The sequence below is a fragment of the Equus quagga genome, chromosome 10, assembly GCF_021613505.1.
Source record: "Equus quagga isolate Etosha38 chromosome 10, UCLA_HA_Equagga_1.0, whole genome shotgun sequence".
Lineage (NCBI taxonomy): Eukaryota > Metazoa > Chordata > Mammalia > Perissodactyla > Equidae > Equus > Equus quagga.
Window position 1 is genome coordinate 5,150,502 of NC_060276.1, and position 21,469 is coordinate 5,171,970.

Genomic DNA, 21,469 nt, shown 5'->3' on the forward strand with positions numbered 1-21,469 from the left:
TTAAGGAAATGAATCGCCTGTGAAGCAGTGCTGGCAAACACTGGTGCCTAGGCGACCCCTGGTGGAGGCTTTTAGAAATTCCCGACTTCCCGGCTCTGAGAGCCTTGAGCTGGCCTGCTCCAAGCCCTGCCTTTGGGACCACTGGAGCTGAGCTGGCTGAAGCAATGAATGGCAGGATGAAAAAGCCTGGGCTTGAAAAGAAAAGAAAGGAGGAGGGAGAGGAGGAAAGGGAAGGGAAGGCAAAGATCACTTGCAGGATGATCGAGGCAAGATGTCCAGAGGCAAAGGGGACTGCGACTGACCTCTTCTGTATGAGTCATCTCAGCTTGTAAAGCCCTTGGCACAGTGTGTGACCCAGAGAAGGAGCTCAGCAAATGTCAAGGCTGCCGGGGTGCCCAGCCCCTCCTCTGTGCCCTCATGCTCCATGGGGCTTTACTTCTACTTCAGTGGAATGAGATTCTGGTTGTGATCCAATTCCCTTTCACTCCCCCTCCAGGCCCAAGCCAGGAACGAGGCAGCTCCTGCTGCATCACAAACCTCCGGGCAGCCCGGATCCAGCGCTGTCTATCTGGCCCTGCCCAGGCAGTTGGAGAACAGTGTCACGGCCCTGCCTTGCACATCTTCAGACAGCCACGTCCGGGAACAGGGCCCTCGGTGCCCAGCACTTTTGGTGGCAGTCACAGCCCACATCAGGTTCCTTCTCAGAACCAGTTCACATGCCCACAGAGGCCAGAGCCCTGCCTCCCTCTCTGTGCAGGGCAAGAGAGCCCTCACTGGCAGCAGGCTGAGTACAGCCTGGGCCGCTCTGCCTTCTCATCCAGGTAATTCTGCTCATGCTTCTCATCCCAGTGATCCCACAAAACCCAGAAGAGGGTGCCCCCCCTGGGGATACAGCAGTGAACGGAAGGGGCAGAGCCTGCTCTCAAGGAGTGCCCATCTGAGGATGCCAGATCTGGAATGGGAGACAAGCCTTCAATTCTTCCTCGAATCCTCATCCTTTTGCTGTGGCAGGGAATTGCAGAATATTTCCCAATAGACGGATGTGTTCTGCCCCACCCCTGGAGTTAGGGTCAAACGTGGGAGTACAATAGAAGTCCAAGGGCAAGGGGACTTGTGCTCCCTTGCTGGACTGTACCCTGAAAACTTCTCAGCGTCCTAGAACTCCCCTCACACTAGATCAGCATGACTCAGCTGCGGAAGTGTCTGGGGCAGCCCCCTGAATTTGAATGGCACTAAAGTGGCGTGGGAGAGAGAGCCACCCTCCAAAGGATGTCACAGTGGAAAGTGGCTTGGACTGTGTACCAGGACACACCTGATGTCCTGAGGAGGAAGACACCTCATTGGAAGTCAGCACGAAGGGGTGCTGTCTCTTAGGGCCAGATGGGATTGTACGTTGCAGTGGATGCTGGCAGGGACAGTTGCCAATGACAAGGATCAGATGCTCGCTTGCGCTTTCTCTCTCTCTCCAGATGCCATGGAACTGAGTAAGCCTCACAGAATGTAGGTGGTAGCCAGGGGCCAAGGAGGAGAAAATCTTGAATTGCTTGATAATGATCATTTGTACTTAGAAAGAAAACCCTGAAGTAACTGGGAAAGTGTGGGATGGACTAGATTAGTTTTTCTGTCATCCGGTGGCATTGAGGCTCAAGACAGGGTGCATCTGTGGTAGGTAGAATTCTATATAGCCTCCACATTTCCTACCCGCCCCCCAATGTACATGTCCTTGTAGAATCCCCTCTCCGCCCTTGGACTTGAGTGGGCAGAATGGACTACCTGCTTGTAAACAATAGGATATGGCAAAGGTGAAGGGATTTTGCAAGTGTAATTAAGGCCCCTAATCAGTTGACTTTGAGTTAATCAAAAGGGAGATGATCCTGGGTGGGTCTGAGCTAATCAGGCAAACCTTTCAAAGGAGGGCCAGGTCTTCCCTGAAGTTACAGAGCTTCCCCTGCTGGCCTTGAAGAAGTAAACTACCATGTTGTGAGAAGGCCATCTGGCAAGGAACTGTGAGCAGTCTCTGGGAGCTAGATGGGCCCTTGACTGATGGCCATCTAGAAGATGGGGACCTCAGTCCCACACCCACAAGGAACTGAATTCTGCCAACAGCCTGAATAAGCTTGGAAGAGAACCCAGAGCCTCAGGTGAGAAACCAGGAGGTAATAGGTGGGTGTTGTATACAAGCTGCTAAGATTGTGGTAATTTGTTCCACTGCGCTTATTGGTCCCTCTCCCTCATTCATCAAACACTCAGGCACCTGGCTCCCAGGCTTCCTTGGCACCCTGAGTCCTGCCATCATCCTGGGTGATTTCATTTCTACCTGGGCTGCCCATGCCACTCCAAGCCCCTTGACTTCTTCCTAACCTCCAGCAATCTCTCTTTCTCTCAGCCTCAGCCCCCCACCTTCAAGGCTGCATCCTAGCCCTTCTGATTATCAGGATCTGCTGCACCTCAAACGTCTTAAACCTCAGGGTCCCACTCTCTGACTAACGAGCTCTCTCAAAGCCTCACTCTTCACCACTCTTCACCCAACCTGCTTCCTCGCTGGCCCTCTCCACTTGCTGTCACTCTTGTCCTGCTGCTGCTACTGCTGCTACAGCCCAGCAGAAAAAAACGAAACCAAAACGGAACGGAACTGTGGTAACTGGTGCATAATTTTCTCTCTCAGCTGACCTTCTGCATAACCCATCAATCTCATGACGTTTTGAAATGTTTTTAAGTTGTATTAGTTTGCGAGAGCTACTGTGACTAAGTACCACCAACTAGGTGGCTCAGAGCAACAAAAACGTATTGTCTTACACTTCTGGAGGCTGGAAGTCTGAAATCAAGGTGTTGGCAGAGCTGTGCTCCCTCTGAAACTGGTAGGGGAAGGGTCCTTCCTTGCCTCTTCCAGCTTCTGATGTTTTACTGGCAATTTTTGCCATACCTTGGCTTGCGCGTGCCGCCCTGCAATCTCCAGCTTCACGTGGACATCTTCCTTCTGTGTGTGCCTGTGCCTGCGTCCAAATTTTCCCTTTTTATAAGCACATCAGTCATATTACATTAGCTCCCACTTTGATGACCTCATTTTAACTTGCTTACCTCTGTAAAGAGCCTATTTCCAAATAAGTTCACATGCTTAGGTATTGGAGGTTAGGTCTCCAACAAATCTTTTTTTTTTTTTTTTCTGAGAGGGGCCACAGTTCAACCCCTAACAGAAGGCAAAGCACAAAAGGCATATAATACAAAGCAAAAGTCCTTTGCCTTACCCCTCAGCACCCCATTCTCATTTTAAATGTTTCTAGTTTCACTTCTTCTGGTAGTCTGCCTCTATCTTTGTAAATATAATGCTGATATCTACATCAACTCTTTTGTGTCGTTGCCAACTGTAGACGTTATCTGCTGACTTCCTGCTATGACAGATGAGATTCGATTTCACTGATCCTTTGCTCTTTTCATGTCTATGTTTTTAACTTTTAATTATGGTAATTGATCAAACATATACAAAAATACAGAAAATTGTATAATAAGCCTCACATGCTCATGCCCAAATTTCATCAGTTATCAACTCATGACCAATTTTCTTTCATCTCTCCCTACCATTTTCCCCTCTCCTATTAATAGGTAGATCACTATTTTTCAGGTTTTCTATTTAAAGGCACTAATTTAGTGCCTTTAAATAATATCCCTATACCTCTATTTCTCTTTCCATCAACTAGGGACACAAGTATTGACTTTCTACTTCGTACTGGTGATACTAATATACCTGCATTTGCCTCCACTTCTCTTCCTCCCTTCCTCGTCCCGACTGTCTGTCGAGTGTTGTTGCAGGTCGGTTTCCCGGGGAAGCAGGCTCTAGGATGGCGATCCATGTGCGGGAGTTTCTTAGGGAGTGCTCTTAGGACCAGCACCTGAGGAAGGGGCGGGGCGGGAAGGAATCAGGGTTGGGCAGATGGAGAAGGTGTGCTGTGATGCAGTCTCAAAAAGCTCCAGCCAACCCCACAGGGAGCACTGAAGCTGGGATCGCCTTTCCGAGATGCCCCATGTTGGGGCAAGAGGCTGGACCTTTATACCGCCAAGTTGAATCATTGGCTGTGGGCTTGCTGAGTATGGGTGTGACGTTGGTGAAGCTGACTGTCTTTATCCAAGGCAGTTCCTGAGGAGAGCTGACAGCACTCAAGCCAGCTAGGGAAATAGGAATTTGCATCTTGAAGGGAGTTCTGAACAGCGTGCCATAGCACCATCATAGCCGTATTTGTAGTTTCCCATTGTCCACTGTTCTTTAACCATAATTAAGTCTCCTGGGCTTTCTTACCGATTGGTTCTCAAAGTTGAAAGGCAACCCACTGAGTTTGCAGTGTTATGACTATGGTCATATTATTCATTACAGTACAATCTATCTACCATTTCCATTTCTATAGTTGCACGCCAAGACCCCCATGATGCTTAAATGAGAATGTTCAAATGGAGTCTCCTTTCTGATACACTTTACTTTTTGTCCCAAATGTTACCATGTTCTAGTTTGCTTTCTATTAAACTTTGACTTTCTTCTATAGTCTTTGTTTTTCCTGGAGTTTCTGATTGCATTTTTTTGTAGAAGGGAGAAGGAACATAAGGCTTCTCACAGCCATAGACCTAATATCATTTAGGCGACTCCAGGTGGGGTCCTGGATGGCAGTGGGTCACCAGAAAGATCAAGCCAGGACTAGAAGCTTGGAATTTTCATCCCCACCCCCCATTCTCCAGAGAGGGCAGAGGGGCTGTAAGTGGAGTTAATAACAATCATGCCAGCGTGTGGAAGCCTCCATAAAATTCCAGTAGTATGGGGGTTTGGAGAGCTTCCAGGTTGAGCACATCCACATACCTGGAGGGTGGTGTACCCCAGTGGCACTGGGACAGAATCTCCTGTGCTCAGGATTCTCCAAAACCTCGCCCTGTGTATCTCTTCACCTGCCTGTTCGTCTGTGTCCATCATCCTGCCCTTTAATAAAGTGGTAAATGTAAGTAAGTGTTTCCCTGAGTTCTGTGAGCCTTCCTAGCAAATACTCAAATCCAAGGCAGGAGCGTCATGGGAACCTCCAATTTGTAGCCCACTCGGACAGAGGCTGTGGGTAACCTGGAGACCTCCTACTTGTGATTGGCCTTTGAAGTGGGAGGCAGTCTCATGGGACTGAGCCCTTAACCTGTGGGATCCGATGCTGTGTCCAGGTCGACAGTGTCCGGATGCAGTTAAATTGTAGGACACTCAGCTGGGGTCACAGAATTGCTGGGATGGGAAAAAGCCCACACATCTGGTGTCAGAAATGTTGTGAGTGTGGTAGAAGTGTGAGAGTAAAGGAGGAACACACAGGAGGAAGAGTGAGTTTTTTACTTACTCATATTGCATCTTTCCTGCCCCAGCCGGAGAATCATCCGCACATCTAAGGAGCCCTGGTTCCTTTTCTTCATGAATGGTTTGAGAATCCAAGTGCTGGGTGCTAGGTGTGTTCACTGCTCCTGGGTGTTGTCATAGGCCCTCCCTGCTGACAGAGCAAGGAAGCATGTACAGTTGTACTCACCCCTGTATATAGTTACTTACAACTGTTTCTATGTGTAAGCATCTGTGTCTATAGGAAGCCAAACCTGAGTTCATGTGGATGACTCCAACTCTAATCTAGTACACCATGGGTCATTCTAGCCTCCTGCCCTTATTTAAGAGTAAACGCCCCTTTAAACACTGAGGAACGGGGCTCCCACTCTCCGCCATCCATTTACATATTTGTTCTATTTAGGTGGACCTGTATAGCAGTATCAGAATTGTAAATGTGTGCCCTCTTGGGAAACAGCTCCATGAGCTAGAACCCAGTGGTTATGTAGTTCCCCATGCCTGTAGTCTTACAGACTCGCTCCCTTCCAAAGTGACTTAGGCCAGCACCTCCTCGACCCCTCCACTGAGGTCTTCCCTACATTGTCAGACGGATTCCTCAGACAGGCTGCATTCCTTCCTGGGATTCCACTGAACTCCTACATGACTTTGATAAATTTGCATACTTGAAGGGTCACTCTTATGCTGTAAAGTAAAATGGGTTTGACAAAATACCCACAATTACAGTAACATGCAGAGGGGCTTCACTGCCCTAAAACACTCCTTGCCTCCACCTGTCCAGTCCTTCTTCCCTTCCCCCAACCCCCTGGCAATCACTCATCTTTTTTACTATTTCTGTAATCTTGCCTTTTCCAGAATGTCATATAAATGGAATCATACACTATGTAGCCTTTCTGGAGGATTTTTAGTAAGTTTCGTCTTCTCTCTTTTTTCTTGGCGAGTCTAGCTAAAGGTTTGTCACTTTTCTTGATCTTTGCAAAGAAGAAACTTGGTTGCATCCTTTTTCTCTGTTGTTTTTCTGTTCTCTATTTCATTTATTTCCACTCCAACTCTTGTTTCCTTTCCTTTGTGCTTGCTTTGGGTTTGCTTTGCTCTTTCGCTAGTTTGCAAATGTGGAAGGTTAGGTTATTGATTGGAGATCCTTCTTCTCTTTACAGCCCTAAATTTCTGAGTGCTGCTTTTGCTGCATCCCATAAGCTTTGTCATGTTCGGTATGTGTTTTTGTTTCTGTTCATTCCATAGCATTTTCTAGTTTCCCTTTGATTTCTTGTGTGATGCACTGGTTATTCTTATGGAATTAACTGTGTCCCCCCAAATCCATGTGCTGAATTCCTAAGCCCCGGTACTGCAGAAGGTGACTGTTGCTGGAGTTCGGGCCTTTAAAGTGGTAATTACGATAAAATGAAGCCCTTAGGATGAGCTCTAATCCAATATGACTCATATCCTCATAAGGAGAGCAGATTGGGACATATAAAAGGGGGCAGCTAGGGCAGGGCATGCATGCACAGAGGGGTGACCATGTGAGAACACAGCGAGGGGGCAGCCACCTGCAGACCAAGGAGAGAGGCCACGAAGAACCCAAGCCTGCCGGGCCCTCGGTCTCGGACTCCCAGCCCCCAGAAGTGTGAGAGAATGAATGTCTGTTGTTGAAGCCACTCAGTGTGTGGTGTTTTGTTGTGGCAGCCCTCGCAGGCTAATACACTTCTTTAGGGATGCACTGTTCGGTTTCCATCTATTTGCAGATTTCCCACATTTCCTTCCATTATTGATGTCTAATTTCATTCCATTTTGGCCAGAGAACATGCTTTGTATGATTTCACTCCTTTCGAATCCTCTTAATTTATGGAGGGATGTTTTGTGGTCTAGCATGTGCACTATCCTGGGGAAAATCCTAGGTGCACTTGAGAAGCATGTTCGTTCTGCTGTTGGGGAGAGTTCTCTATAGATGTCATTAGATCTAATTGTTGTATACTGGTGTTCAAGTCTCTGATTCCCTTATTGCGCTTCCGTCTAGTTGTTCTATCCATTGTTTAAAGCAGGGCGTGTTAGTCTGCTAGGGCTGCCGTGATGAAATACCGCAGACTGCATGGCTCACACAACAGAAATGTATTGTCTCACAGTTCTGGAGGCTGGAAGTCCAAGATCACCGTGTCAGAAAATTCGGTTTCTGGTGAGGGAAGGCCTCTCCTCCTGGCTTCCAGATGGCCACCTTCTTGTTCTGTCTCTCACATGGCCTCTTTTCTGAGCGTGGGTGGAGAGAGAGAGATCTCTGGTGTCTCTTCCTCTTCTTATAAGGACACCGGTAATGTCAGATCAGGGTCCCACCCTTATGACCTCATTTAACCTTTGCTACCTCCCTAAGGGCCCTATCTCCAGATACTGTCACATCAGGGGTTAGGGCCGCAACATGTGAATTGGGAAGAGGACACCCAATTCAGTCCATCACGTGGGATTTGGAAGTCTCCAACTTTTATTGTAGAACTGTCGGTTTCTTCCTCCAGTTCTGTCTGTTTTTGGATCATTCATTTTGGGGCTCTGTTGTTCAGGTGCTCAAGAGATCCCCCTGACCTCCACCAGCTATTGGATTCTGACCAACAGGAGTACAGATGTGACCAGCCCTCACCAGGGGAGACGTGGGGCTCCTCTGGCTGGAGGTGGTGGTATCAATCCTTGCACCTCGGCTCAACTCTCCCGCCTCCTCCCACGCCCTCCGTAGCAGTGTTTGTGACTGGCCCAACTGTCACCGTATCCCGGTGAAGGCCAAGGAGTCCTGGCCAGCTCTCCCCCTCCCCCTCTGCACTCGGGAGGCAGCACGTTGTCAGTTGTTGGTGCATCCTCTCCTTCAGTGCCCTTTCAACCTCCTGTGCAGCGATTCTGTTGCACACTGTCCTCATGGAGCAGGCAGGTGTCGACTTCAGAAGCAAACTCACCTGTTATTTTATCTCAAACAGAGTTTATTCAGAAATAGCCAAAAGAATTGCAATTCAGGAAGGGCATGCCATGGGGAACCATAGGCACGTCGGGAAAACCAAGGAGGGGAGCTGCTTTGATAGAGAGAAAGCGGGGGAGGGTTTCGCAAAGGAAAGTCAACTGGGGGAACTTAATAGTTCAGGGCAGCAATGGCTTCTCATTGGCTGAGCTGCGGCATTTCTCATTGGCTGGGCTGTTGCTGGGTGGGGAGAGAAATCTTCCTTCAGTAGTAAAGTAGCTTTACTTCCTGTCCGAGATGCAAGCCAGATGTCTCTTCTTGTTTGGTGTAATTGAGGATGTATGATAGGGTGTGAGAGCTCCCCATTCAGGTGTTCCTGACTCCACTTTAGTTAAGGTTCCTTTTATTAATTTCAGCACAGGCTTAGGAGTGTCGCCCCTAGCTGGGACCCAGTGCATTTCCAGAACGTCCCCATCGAACAGTGACAGCTTGGTCAGTCAATTCTGTGTAGACGATGTGCTGGGAGCTCAGAGGCCACGCTGCATCCTGTATGAGAACAGCCAGCCACTGAGGGAAGCGTGGCAGCAGCTGATGGAAGGGTCTAGCACCCTGGGCTGACGATCAGGGTGGCATGCTGATGTGTCTTGGTGGCTGCTGGGGGGATCCCTGAACCATCATCGCCCACAGCAAAGTGAGCATTTGTTGTGCAGGTCCCAGGTCATCAAGGAGTGAGGACGTGGTGTACAGATGCTCCTCTTTTTGACAGCAAGAAGGTGTGTCAAGGTCTCAGAAGCGTGCCTATGAAAAAGGTAAAACTGACAAGTTTCAGCTGTCACAGGCTTAAGTGTCAGCTATCCTAGTGAGTATTCACTGCTGCCCTACCCAGGAGGCCAGTGAGGTGACGTGGTATTTGCCTGTCTACTGAGGATCCGAGAAGCTGACAATACCAGCTTCAATTGGCTGGACAGAAGCCTCCCCTTCAGGGTGGAATAGGGGGCCGCTGTCGACAGACGTGCTAGTTAAAGATTCCAAAACAAACTTCTTGCTCTGGCCCAGGGCCCAGCAGGGCTTCAGCCCAGGCTCCCACGTCTGTCATGCGGGAAAATACTTCCTGTTTGTATTGCCGCAGTGCCTTCTGCCTCACTTGTGCTCCTCACACTCACTGAGGCAGGAAGGGAGGGTACTAATATGTGAACAGGTGGTCAGGAGGAAGGATGAGAACGTAGGCAGTCTCAACTTGCATAAGCCTCAGTCAGCAAGAACACATGACGCCGAGCCTTGAGTCTCCCACTGCACTTGGGAGGGTGAGAGGACAAATCCCCTGGGGCCTTTCCTCCCTAGTGGTCTGGCGAGACTGTTTCCCTGGCCCTGTCTGTACATTATGGCACGAGGTGCTCTCGGGGGATGCAAGAACACGGGAGTGGCCTGGTTCTAAACGCCCCTGTCAGAGGGGAGGAGAGAGGCCTAGGAGGTGGGCACATGGCTGCGCTGCACCCCTTCACCGGGGCTCCTGGGAGGCTAGCAGTGAGATTCACCTGGGGCCCGGCTGAGCCCTGTGACTCCTGTCCCTGCAATGGCCTGGTCCCCAGCTCTCCTTACAGGATCCCAGCACCAGCACGGATGTTAGAGGTGCTTGAGCAGTTGGGGTGCTCCCGAAGAGCAGCTCGGACTTCGCCAGGACCACTCTGTGGGAAGAGGCTCCCCCGCTGGGGGGTTTGCACAGGGTCCAGGGGCGAGCACACTGGCCCAGACCTCCAAGGCCCCATCTGGGAGATCTGTCACTGGGAATGTGGGCCCCCTCCTTTGCCCATGGCTGAGGTTCTCCTGCAGTCTAAAGGTGGTAAACTGGGGCCTGTCTCTGCACCTTGTCTCCAGGCCAGAGACTCTGCTTGGTTGTGGACGTGGACGAGACCCTCGTAAAGGTTCACACCAACCCCGCAACAGTTGTCCTCCACAGAGAGCTCACTCACCCGAACACTGGCGAGTGTCAGTCACCACAAGCTAGGCCCAGTGTGCTCCAAATGCTTGACGTTGTTGTACTGTCAACTCTGTTTTTAAATTTAGCTGAGGAACTAAGAATTTAAGAGTTGAAGAATTTAAGAGAAGAATCTAAGCATTGAAGAAATTTAGCTAAGAACAAAGAAACTAATGTTTCCTTGCCACCTGCCCTTTAGCTGTTTCCTAAGAGCTGAGGGGTCTTTCAAATGTTCACGTGCTGTCAGCCTGTGCCTTAAAGAGCCCCAATACTTCCCTGAAATAAAGTCCCTATTAGTGCCATTGATTCTACCACCCCGGACACCTGAACTTGTCACATTTTTGCCTGAACTGTCATCGTGTTTACCCAGACATTTCAACTCGTGTTTCTATGGAAGGGGAGCATGAATGCTTTTCCCTTGATCCTGCCTAGAAACTGAGGCCTCGTGACCTGTATCTGGTGGAAGGATGAGGAGCTAGGTTGAGAGATGAGGACATGCGAGTGGCGTTCTAGGACAGGGGCTCTGCACAGTGGCACCGTGGGCATCGGGGGCTGGCTCATGCTTTGCATGGGGGCTGTCCTGGGCACTGGAGGCCATTTACCAGCATCCCTGGGTTCTGCCCTCCAGATGTCAGTAGCATTCCCTCCCCACCTCCCTAGTCGGGACAACCAAAAATATGTCCAGACGTTGACACATGTCCCCAGGAGGGGGATCGCCCTAGGTGAGAAGCACTCTCCTTGGGGACTTATGTGGGAACTTCTAAGGCTTTACTGGGGAACCAGTTTTCAGCTCTCCTAAGAAAGCTCTCTCACGAATCGCTGCTCCCTCCACTGCTCTATAACCACGTGACCACCAATATCCATCTTTGGGGCAGTGACTCAGAGCACCCGGGTGGTCCCTATGGCATGGGTGTCCCCTGTTTCATATGACGACCATCACAATGACTGTGGACATAATTGTCCCCATCCCTAATGGACACACAGGCTGAAGGAGGTGTGCACATTTCCAGAGAATACACTACAGGACAGATAATGACAGTGTTTCTTTTTCCTGGGGTTGGTCATTCAGTGGGTTAAAGCCTCTGACACTTCCACCCTCCCTCCGGTCATGGTTTGGCCGTAGACAACTTCACCCAAGAAGGGACTGAGAAAAAAGGAACCTAGAGGAGATGGTGGGGGTGCACTGGGGAACAGAGCTGACCCCTGAGCTAGAGGAGGCTTGGGCAATGCCTAGTGGGAAGTGAGTCTGCCATCACCAAAATCACCTGGCTCTTCGACTTTAGGCATCAGAGGTCATATTTTATGTTCTTTGGAGCACATTTTATGCAGCCCACTCTCTGCAACCCTTTCTGGTTGAACTGCATTTTCACTTTCCTAGACACTGTCACCTGTGATGCCCTGGGAACAAAAGTAAAATCCAGGGCTCTGGACCAGCCTGGTCCTTCCTCTGGTCCCCTTAGCACGAGTTGATTTCAAGACTTTATTTGGCTGTCATGGCCCAGCCCATGAAAGCCTTTCAGGGTCCCTTGACTTGTGGGTGAGCTTAGAATGCTGCCTCTGCCCAAGCCCAGAAGGCCTCAAGGTCAGCCAATTTCAGTTAACAGTTAACAGATGTGAGGTTCACAATCTAGACATGACCAAGTGGTAGGAATGAAGTACGGAACTGGTCTGTTACTGACATCGTGCCGTCCAGATTTTGTAAATAAAACTATGCCCTTTTCGAAAGGCAGATAATTCGACAGTACAATCCTGCACATCTGCCCCTTTCTATGTAGACTTACATGTAAGCAAGACTCACATGGGCCTAACTTTATAGGTAAGTGGCCCTTAAACAGCAGCATCTCCGTGTGATTGAAGATCAGGAGGCCCATGGAAGTCCAAGGTAAAGATGAAAAAGGTACTTCTTAAAAGCCAAGGAGTCCCAAGTGAACGAATGTAGGAAAGGGGATGAGCACCCGTGTGTGAGTGTGGATTTCTCAGTGAGCAGGGTGGGGCAGGGAGAATCACCGCAGACCAGAGCTAGACCCAGGATGCCAGTGCTCCTGAGCTCCACTGCCACGTGTGCATTCTCTTACCAGGCTTCCCCCTCCTCACGGGACTGTCTACCTGCTGTCAGATCAAAACAAGGAGGGGGGAGCGGTGTCTTTTGGTCCTGCTGGATCGCCATTTGCACTTTCCCCTCCACCTGATTTCAGAGCTCTTCTGGTGTCTACAGCTGATTATTTCTACAGGAAGAACATGGAAGTTTATTTCTTATGATCCCGAAGACAAACACTCTTTAAAGAGGCTCATCGACAAGGACTTGTATTATGAGCCAGACACCCCAGCAACCAGAGGTTTATCCCTAAATTGAAACATGACACTCTTGAAATGTTTAGCTCAAAAAAGAAAGGAGGAAAAAAACAAAAGGGAAGAAAAAGGGAAAAGTCACCAGATCCACTATGAGCAGTAAAAGCTGATCGTCGATCCTGTGGTGCAGACGCCGAGGAGACCCCTCTAAGGTGACACCTGTGGGAGTCTGGCCGTGACTGTCTGCTCCATGTCTGCTTGTCGGAGAACAGTGAGGGCACTTGTTAGTCCTCTTACAAGGTGAGACTGGATCTCTTCTCCTCTGTGAGATGAAAATCCTCTTAGACAAAGGCACCAACATGACAGAAAGTTGTGTCTGGACGGCCAGGAAAGCAGTGCCATTATTATCACTGTTTGTTTGTTCTGTTTTTTTGTTTTCGGAACTCTATACTTTAAGCATGTACTTCAATTCTTCCAATGTCTCGGTTATACAGTTGTCAATTTAAAAAGCAAATCTGCCTGTTACTTTATCTCAAAATGAGTTTGTTCCAGAATAGCCAAAAGAACTGCAATTCGGGATGTGCACGCTGTGGCAGATCACAGGCAAATACAGAAAACAAGGGGAGCTGCTTCCATAGAGAAAAAGGGGGATTAGGGAGAGGCTGCCATAAAGTAAAGTCCATTGAGTGGAAGAAAGAGTTCAGGGCGGCAACGAGTTCTCAGTGGCTGAGCTGCAGCATTTCTCATTGGCTGGGCTGTTGCTAGGTAGGGAGAAAAATCTTACTTCAATAATAGTTTTGCTTTCCGTCCAAGATAAGAGCTGTCTGTCTCTTCCTGTTTGGTGCAATTGAAGACGTATGATAGGGTGTGTGAGCTCCCCCTACAGGCCATCCTGACTCCAATTTAGTGAAGGTCTCTTTTATTAATTTCCACACTATCTATTGAATGAAATCTTCTTATTTCCTGGAGATTTTCCTCCCAGAGTCTCTAACCTTTTGTTTTAATCTGGACTGGTTCTCTAAGCCTGCTGCACAGTTGCCATGCTGGAGAATTTTCTGGAGATATATAGAGATATAGATAGTATAATATGCATAACATACATGTATGATAACACATGCATGTATTTGTGATAACATATATCATGTATGATATATGATAACATATATCATGTATGATATATGATAACATATATCACATGCATATATAACATATATGTTTTTAATGGTGATAGTGGTAGTGATGGTGGTATACTCCCATACTTCCTTGAGTTCCTAGAGTACATCCTTAAATAACCTCCTAAGAAAGAGTTGAGTAGGACGTATGTTTTGAATTCTCGAATGTCTATTCTATTCTCATTCTTGTTTGACAGTTTGGCTATGTATAAAACTTCATCCTGAAATTTTACATAATTTTTTAAATCTGAAAGCTTTTAGGATATTTTCTTATCCTTGGAGTTCTGAGCTTTCACAAAGCTATGGATCAGCTTGGGTATGTTTTCACTCATGGTGCTAGGCACTTAGTAAGTCATTTCAGTCTGACCTCAGTTTTTTCTTTAGCTCTAAAGCTATTTTTCTAATGTATCTTTAATAATTTCCTCTCCTCCGTTTTTTTCTTTCTCATTTCTATAACATACTAAGATGTTGGTCTTCCTAATTGGCTCTTATATTTTGTTTCACATTTCCTAGATTTTGTTTTACCTATTTTATTGGGGCATAACTTACATACGTTAGTACTGTGCACAAATCTTAGGTGTAGAGCTTAATTGTCTCATATATACTTGCTCATGAAACCACCAATCAAATAAAATATTAGAACATTTCCAGGACCCCTGAAGACTTCCTCATGACCCCTTCCTGGTGAGTACCTTCCCCAAAGGTAACCACTATTCTGACCTTTATCATCATAGATCTGTATGCTGTTCCAGAACTTTATATAAATGTAATTGCACACTATGTACTCTTTTATGTCTGGTTTCTTTCAATCAATATTATATTTTTGGAATTCAACTATGTTGTTGCATGTATCAGTAGTTCTTATCTATTGCTGCATTGTATTCCATTTTGTAATTATATCTCAGTTTGTCTATCCCCAATTATTGAACACTGTTGAAGGACATCTGGGTTGATTCCAGTTTGGGACTATTACAAATAATGCTACTATTGGGGCTGCCTCATGGCCAAGTAGTGACATTTGTGTGCTCCGCTTTGGCAGCCTGGGGTTTCACTGGTTCAAATCCCAGGCACGGACATGACACCACTTGTTAGGCCATGCTGAGGTGGTGTCCCACATAGCACAACCAGAGGCACTCACAACTAGAATATACAACTATGTACTGGGGGGCTTTGGGGAGAAGAAGAAGAAAAAAAGATTGGCAAGAGTTGTTAGCTCAGGTGCCAATCTTTAGAAAAAAAACAAATAATGCTACTATGAGTATTCTTGTCCATGTCTTTTGGTGGCCGTAAGTACTCATATCTGTTGGGTACATGCATTGAAGTTGAATTGCTGGGTCATGGAGTAGGCACATGTTTAGTGTTAGCCTTAGTAAATACTGCCACAGAGTTCTTTGCAGTGGTTGTACCAATTAACCCCCTATAAGCAATGGATGAGAGTTTGAATCACTCCACATTCTTGCCAGCACTTGGTGGTATCCTTTCCTGTCTTTCTGTTGTACATTGTACAAATTTCTCTCAACTTGATATTTCAGTTCTCTTATTGAATTTTTAATTTTGCAATCATAGTTTTAATTTCCAAGTGATCTTTTGTGTTGTGTTATAATTTTTTCATAGCAGCCTGTTCCTGTGCTATATATTCAATATCTTCTCAAGTCTTTCTGAGGCTATTAATATAAGATATGTATATATGTATTTTGGTGAGGAAGCTTGGCCCTGAGCTAACATCTGTTGCCAATCTTCCTCTTTTTCTTTTCTCCCCAAAGCCCCAGTACATAGTTGTATATCCTAGCCGCAAGTCCTTCTAGTTCTTCCATATGGGATGCTGCCACAGCGTGGTTCAATGAGTGGTGTGTAGCTCCACCCCCAGGACCTGAATTGGCAAACCCCGGGCTGCTGAAGCACTATGCCGCTGGGCCAGCCTCATAAAAGATATTTTTGTAGGGCCATTTTTTAAACTATTCTTTTCTGTCCTCTTAATTATCTCTTTCCTCTTGGGCCAGCTTTGCTGTTTGTTTTTCTTGATATTTCTCTGTCATCTTGTACACTCTCCTCATATGTTTGGCCTTTTTTGTTGTTGTCTGATTACACTTAAGAATGAGGCTGACTTGGCAGCTCTGTGTACATGGGTGGGACTTATTGATTTGTAGGCTTCATTTTAAAATAAAGAGGCAGCGTACTGACAGTTTTGTTGGGAGCCCTCCAAAATGTCATAATCTGGAAAGATTTTTTTTTGGTGGCTCCAACACTTGCTCCAGTTTTTCTAGTCCTTCCCAGACTATTTATTTGATTTCTTTAGAGAAGAACTCTTCTTTAATTAATTCTTGGGTTAAATACAGGCTTTTGGGTCTTCTGGGGAAGATTAACTTCCATAAAGAAACTTTCAATTAATCTCTCTAAGTCCCATTTCTCACTCCTCCCCTCTGTCATACCTGCTATCTCTGAGGTGGGAGACTTCTAGGCTAAGTTTGTTCCTTCTTTAACTGAAACCCCCTTCGTAGATGTTCTCGGCTGTAGGTTCCTTGGTCTCTACTGTGGCAGCTTTCAGAAACTTGGTGACATTTTTAATTCATTGCAGGTCCCTTCCCGTTCTTTTTTTTTTTTTTTTTTTACTGAGGTAAGATTCACATAACATAAGATTAACCATTTTAAAATGAACAATTTAGTGGCATTTAGTGTATTCACAATGTTGTACAACCACCATCTCTATCTCAAAACATTTTCATCACCCCAAAGGAAAACCCGTACCCATTAAGCAGTTGCTCTCCCCCAACTCCTGGCAACTACCAATTTGTGTTGTCTCTATAGATTTCCCTATTCTGAATATTTCATATAAATGGAATCACATAATATGTGACCCTTTGTATCTGGCTTCTTTCAATTAGCATGATGTTCTCAAGGTTCATCCATGTTGTAGCAAGCATCAGTACTTCATTCCTTTTGTGGCTGAATAATATCCCATTATATGGATATAACTACAATTTGTTTATCCATGCATCTGTTGGTGAACATGTGGGCTGTTCCACCTTTCAGCTATTGTGAATAGTGCTGCTAGGAACATGTGTTTACATGTATTTGTTTGAGTACCAGTTTTGAATTCTTTTGTATATACTTAAGAGCGGAACTGCTGAGTCATGTGGTAATTCTATGTTTAATTTTTAGAGGAACCACAAAACTGTTTCCCACAGCAGCTGCATCATTTTGCATTCCCACCAGCAATGTATGAGGATTCCAATTTCTCTGCATCCTCACCAACACTTGATATTTTCAATTTTTTTTGATAATAGTCATCCTAGTTGGTGTGAAGTGGTACCTCACTGTGGCTTTGATTTTCATTTCCCTAATAACTAATGAACTTGAGCATCTTCCTCCCATTCTTGCTTGCTGTCCAGTTATATTGTTTTTGTTCCTTCATAATTATTCTAAAGGGAGGAAGAGATGTGGTGAACATATAGATGTACCACCTAAATCCCCTTCCAATGAAGGACTTCTTGCCACAGTTGCTGGGGAGGCTGTGGGCAGACGGCCTTCTGCTGTTCAACCCCTCAGGGCTTGCCTTAGCAGCAGAGAGCCACGTTTCCCAAGATCAGACCCCTCCCAGAGTAACTCACATTCAATGACTTATTAAGGTGCTGTATAAATATCTGGCCATCTTGGCCTGACTCGAGACAACTCTGAAGTGCTATTCTAGCTCTAGACTGCCCCATGGGGTCAGCAAAGGCCTCTATCACAGATTGAGTACTCCTTCTGTCCACTCTTGCTCCCTTCCAAGCCTTTCCACAGGTATTTCTCTGAAAGGCAATCCCAATAAAGATTCTGCACACTTAACTCTGAGTCAATTTTCTGGTGGATCCAACCCATAAGAGACAATAAATGCCTGTGTCTGGTTCATTAACTTAAACTGGAAGGGAACCAATCATTATTTCTTTACTATTCCGGATGTGTATTTAATATTTGCTTGTATGTATTTTATATAGAAAGATTGGGACTGTTTGCTTTGGATGCCCTCTTAAATCTCATGCAGGCACTGAGCTACAAAGCAGTCCCATCTTGAGACATTAGATGTGGAAACTGGAGGTCTGATTTTATGATGCTCTCAGCTACATATTTTAGTTTTTGCTGAAACTAGGCTACCCCTCTAAAAACTGCTCCATGAATTGAAGCTACTGTGTGAATGCAGCTGATATTTAGGAAAGAAAGGTTCACCTTCTGGTCTCTTGGGGTGTTTTAAATATTTTGGAAAACTGTCAATTTTGAAATTTTATTAGTGGGAATTGTTCAAGTCTGGGGTATCTCCAGCAAGCAGGGCTGCTTTGTGTTCCTTAAACTGGACTACGTGTCCAACAAAGTCAATCTTCAGCTTTTGCTTTCACTTTTTCTGCATCATCATCTCCTTGCACTTGTCCATTTGATCTTTCAAGCCTCTCCAGTTGCCCTGCAAGTTTAATCTCAGCTGTGTCTGTGGCCTCTTGGGCTTTGTTGGAACACTGAAAACATCCCCTTTTCCCTCAATCTTTTCTTTGATTGTGGCCGTAGCTAGATTGAAGACAGAGAGGCTGTCGTTTCTCTCCAGAATTGTGTTGTCATCACATACCTCAGCATAGCTGGTGGATTGGTCTTAATGGGCGTGGTTTATGTGGAACAATTCAAAACTGCTTTCATGGACTCTTTTAGGGCATCAGTGCTTTGTTAACCATAAGAAGCTACTTCCACATCTGCTTGAGTTTTGTTAGAGTCACCCTACAAATGGATCTGACCTTGAGGTCAAATGTCTATTAATGTTGAGAATGAATAATGCTGTTGTATTCATTTTCTATTGCTGCATAACAAGTTACCACAATTTTAGTGGCTTAAAACAACACATATTTATTAGTTCAGCTTCCACAGCTCAGGAGTCCAGGCACAGCTTAGCTGGAGCCTCTGCTCAGGGTCTAACAAGGCTGCAATTGAGGTATTGGCCAGACCGCATTCCCTTCTGGAATCTGGAGTCCTCCTCATGTGATTGTTGGCTGAATTCGTTTCCTTGTGGTCCTAGGACTGAGTTCTTGACTTCTAACTGGCTGTTGGCTGGAGGCTGCTCTGAGGTCCTAAAGGCCACCCACAGTTCCCTGTCATGTGACATTCTCTAGGGGCAGTTACAATATGGCTTTTTCAAGACCAGCAGGAGAATCTCTCTAGTGTGTGCTAGCAAGATGGATTCATATATACATGGTAATGTAGTCACAGATGAGATGTGTCCAGTCTCATCTTCACCATATTCTATTGATTAGAAGCACAGGTTGCACCCACACTCAGATGGAGGGGATTATACAGGGTGTGACTCATTGGCGATCACCTTAGGGTCTGTCCACCACAGCTGTCAATGAATGCTAGCTGTTCACCTTTATTCAAATCTAAACTCTCCCAGAAAGATATAGATGAGACTGCATGATCAAATGCATCATAGGCCCCATACCTGGTCTCTCATATCTGTCATTAGAGGCCTGGCTGTTCTCTAGAACCAGCTCTGCAGCTGCCCCTTCTTGGTGTCCTCCCACACCTCAGCAACATGGCAGAGGGCCTTGAATCAGTGTCAGATTGGGTGAACTTGTCTTCACATCTGATTGCTTCTTCTGGGGGAACTCTTCTTTTTGACAAATCAAAAGTCCACCTGTGTGATGGAGATCGCATTACACTGCTGTCCCTCCTCCCCACCGAATGTGCACTCTTCGGAGGGAGGAGGCAGGCAAGGCCCAGGCTGCCTCTTATTCCTCATGTATCCCACCAATTTGAAAGGCGTCCACAAATGAACTACAGACATTTTTAGAGCCAGCAACTGTGTGCAACTTCTGCCTCACTCCCTTCTTTGGCCAACCCTGGGGTTTACTGAATTATTTTTTCTTAATGGCTTTTTGATAAGGACAAGTACGGTCACACACTGCATTCTGCCGTTTTGGTCAATGGCGGACTGCATATATGATGGTTGATCCCACAAGATTAGTACCATATAGTCTCGATGTTGACAAATAAAAATGGCAAGCAATAGGATATATTGGAGTATATGAGGAAGCCATTTGGTATCAACCTAATTCAGCCTGACTTTGTTTTTTCCAAAAGGGCCTGACTGTGGCTATTGAGCACGCATTGCATATCTGCCTAGACATTTCCTATGGCCAGAACAAAGGCCCTTGAGACAAAGGTGCAACTTCCCCCCACAGTAGCATTTCCTTAGGGATAAGCATTTTTCCTTAGGCTAGGAACTGATTGCTGCACTCACCTTTGACCACCCAGCTCACCTGTGACCACTCAGCTGGAGACAACAGACTGCCACCCTGCTGTGTTCACTGAGACGGAAGACCTACCTGCTGTTTCCATCAATGCTGTGCCGACAGAACAGTCTCGCGACTATTGTAAAAGGGACATTTCAATCCTATGTGAAACATCCTCTCTGGGGGTATATAACCAGTCTGTGCACCCCACTTCTTTGGTGTCCTTTCTTCCTTCGGGAAGAAAGGCCCCGGGTTATAATCCTCAGATTTAAGCTCAGAATAAACTCACCCAAATTTTCATTTATAGATTGGTTATGGATTATTTTCGTCGACAGTGTGTAGTAGGCTGTACCACCTAGGTTTGTGTAAGTGCACTCTATGATGCTTACACAACAATGAAATCGCCTAATGATGCATTTCTCAGAACATATCTGTTGTTAAGTGACACATGACTCGATATAATTAGGTCCTAAGTTTACAAACTCAGAGGCACCTATTGCTATAAGAATGTATTACAGATGCCAAGGAGAGAGGAAATAAGGGTAAAAGCAATTTTCTAGACATCCACTAGAGTCCTTGTTGACATGAGGCTCTGAGTTTCCTGAAATGTTAAGGCCATAATTTTAGGAGGGAAAGGGCAAGACCCTGAGCAGCCACCAAGACAAGGCAAATGTCAGGATGAGGAGGAACAGCTGAGGTGCCACCTGAAACTTGGCAGCTTGGGCCCTTGGCTGGGGTTGGCCCACCCTGAGGGACTCAATGTGTTCTGGCCTGGGGAGTGCAGATGGAGGCTAGCCCTTCCCAGTGGGTCGCCAGCCAGGCTCCAGTGTGAACAGCTGCCTGTGCTCAGGCCCGAGGAAACAGCAAAGCAAGTGCAGCAGCAATGGCAATAGGCCACATGCGATGACCATGCTCTCGCCCCCTCCTGAGAAGGCACATTTCTCATGGAGAGTCACTCTGTTCCTCCACTTCCTGGCTGTGTGTCCTTGGTCAAGTGATTTAGTGTCTCTGAGTTTTCATTTCTGGCTCTGTAAAATGGGAATGATAGTAGCATCTAGCTCAGTGTCGCGGTGAGGAGAAAATGAGCATGTTGCCCCCAATAACGACACTAATATTTATGCATTCCTGCATGCAAAAAAGATCTTCAATCTGCCTGGCATTGTGTTAGGTTATTTCATCGGCGGGGGGCAGGAGGCGGCGGGCGGGGCGGGCATTGACTGTAATGATGTCCTTCCCAACTTTCTGCCTCAGGCAGACAGTGGGTGCTTCTTGCCAGCAGTGTGATGACTCTCACTCTTCCGGTCTGGTATCCTGGTTCCTTGCCAGCCACACCTGCCTCTGTGCTGTCCTCTAACACTGTCAAGCATACTCTCCACAATGGCTGCTCCCTCTGCCTGGAGCACCTTTCTTGAAGACATCCACGTGGCTTGCTCCCTTGCCTCCTTTAAGTTTTGGTTCAAATGTCATTTTACTAGTGAGGCTTTGCCTGGCCGCCCCATAGAAAATTACAAGAAACAC